Source organism: Gossypium hirsutum, chromosome A13, assembly GCF_007990345.1.
Source record: "Gossypium hirsutum isolate 1008001.06 chromosome A13, Gossypium_hirsutum_v2.1, whole genome shotgun sequence".
Lineage (NCBI taxonomy): Eukaryota > Viridiplantae > Streptophyta > Magnoliopsida > Malvales > Malvaceae > Gossypium > Gossypium hirsutum.
Genome location: NC_053436.1, coordinates 98,862,803 through 98,865,312, shown reverse-complemented (window position 1 = coordinate 98,865,312; position 2,510 = coordinate 98,862,803). Strand labels below are relative to the sequence as shown.

Here is a 2,510-nt window from a genome sequence, read left to right as displayed (position 1 = left end):
TAAAATAAGTTTTATACAATATCTAAATAATAACAACATAATAGTATCAACATAATAGTAAAATAGTAGCAAAATAAAGAGAAAATAATAAAAAAATAATATTAAAAAAGTTATCATGTAGTGAATTCAGGCCGGACAGAGCCGAGCCCTGGCCAAAAATGCTTTACCCGAAACCTAACTTATTTTTTAAATGGACCTTATTTTTTTGCCCAAGCCCATTTTTCGGGCCTATATTTTTGTCCAAATCCTCCCACATTTCGAGCGAGCCTCCAGCCCGACCAAGCCCATGCACACCTCTAGGTATCTTTATTTCTTCTCTTATTCTTCTCTTTATTTTTCTTTTCTTAAATTAGGATTATTTAAACAACAATTAGAATGCTAACGTAGTCAATTAAATAACATATCAACTTTCCATTTCGTCTGTAATAGAAAATAATTAAAAAAATTAATTTATTATTTTTTAAAAATTAAATGACTAAATTGAAATTACATTAAAGTTAAGAGTATAATTTACCCTCTTCTTTATAAGAGTAAGTGTATAGGACTGATTACTTTTTTATTTAAAAACTCCATACTGCAAATGACAAGTCCCAAACCATCTAAGCGATTGAAAGAGGAAAAATAGAAGAACTGTCAACAGGGCAGGCATAACATAAATGTCCCCATTTTATTTAAAATCATAAACAACGGCTGGGATTACACAATTCCGAAATGTTTCTTCATCTGGAGGATAAAATCATAGACTTTTTGTTGGTCAGGAAGGGACTTGAATACACTCTCCTTTTGCATGCACCTTTTAGCCCATGCTATTAGTTTGGGACACTCTGCTTCAATGCTGAAGTTCCCACACTTCTCATAAGCATAAAACCAGCGATAAAACGGAATGAATGCAACATCCACATATCCAAAACTTTCTCCTCCAAAGTAAGGCTTGTCCCCAAGCTCCTTTTCTATCAGCTTCAGGCTTTCTATGAATTCTTTCTTTGCTGTTGCTTGCTCTTCTCCCTTTGTCTTCCATACTCTGCTCCCCAGGTCATATATCTGCATTTCATTTAACATTATTTTAGGCACAATACTTTGCTCTCCTATTTATGTAAACAGTTCCAAAAGGGAAAAAAAAGAACGTACCTTCTTGTCAATATAATCAGCCCAGAATCTAGCAGTAGCTTTTTGGTAAGGGTCAGAAGGGAGCAAAGGAGCTTTGTCATGCCATACCTCATCGATGTACTGAACCTGAATGAGCGACTCACAAACAGGTTTACCGTTATGGATAAGGACAGGGATTTTCTTATGAACAGGGTTCATCTACAGCAGTAAAGCACTCTTGTTCCTCAAGTGTTCTTCCTTGTATTCGTACTTAATCCCTTTCTCAGCCAAAGCAATCCTGGATCTCATCCCAAACGAACTTGGCCAGAAATCCAGCAATACTACTTCCTCTGCCATTCTTTTGATCTAAAGATTCAAATACTAAAACTAAAATCTTGGGTTTGTTCTTTTCTCTCTCTGATTCTGAACTGAAGGCGTATAAGTATGTATAATTATAGGCAAAAAAAGGGTAAGAGTCGGTAGCTTTTTCTCTGTCTTTCCTGACATAATCACATAAATCAATGAATCTGGAGATAGAGAAAAGGAAATTCTCTTTTCTCCAAAACTCCCGATATTTTCATTTTTCTAAAAGTTTATTTCCGGCGATAAACCTGTATTTTATAGTTTTTTCGTTATAAGTAAAAAAGATAAACGTGTATTTCCGGATCTTCTCTCTCGAAAACTCCGGATATTTTCGTTTTGCTGATATCCAGTTACTATTTACATTCCATGGGCTTGGCTCATCCTTTTGAATAATGATTATTATTATTCCAGGGCCTTCTAATCTATAAAGAGAATAGTATCCCATTCCTTACATCAGTAGTGATTGTTTTAATATGAAGCAGGGGTTGCCCTTATGCAATTGCATGCGTCGTCATCTACTACTGGAGTTCATAGTTTTTGACCAAAAAAGAAAAATAGAGCTCATAGTCCCATTAGGCTTTTTTACCAAATAATATTATAATGACAATTTATTATTCAAATAATCATGAGACATCATGATATATGTTTTGAATGTGGAGATAGGGGTGTTCAATTGGTTAACTGATCGGTTAATTCACTTGAAATAATATTAATCGAATTAATTGACTTTTCAAAAGTTTAATCGTTAATTGAATTGAAATTTTTTCATAAAAATTAACCGAACCGAAATTCGGTTAATTCGGTCGGTTAATCGAATTACTAAAAATTATATATTTTTTTAATTTTTGGTTAAAATAAGTATAAAATTAACCGGATTAATCAAATTAACCGAATTATCTGAATTACCCAAATTACCCGAATTACTCAAATTAACCGAATTATTTGTATAAAATTATATGTTTTTTATTTTTATTTTTAGTCTTAGATTTTTATTTTTATTTATTAAATTATTTGTAATTTTTATGATTGGGTTGGGTAATTGGGTTGGGTTGGGTAGTTGG

General features: G+C 32.7%; 1 pseudogene; it reads right to left on the bottom strand.

Moving 5' to 3' along the window:
* Positions 1-497: 497 nt before the first annotated feature.
* LOC107911336 (probable glutathione S-transferase) lies at positions 498-1,700 on the bottom strand (annotated as a pseudogene).
* Between the last annotated feature and the right edge of the window lie 810 nt (positions 1,701-2,510).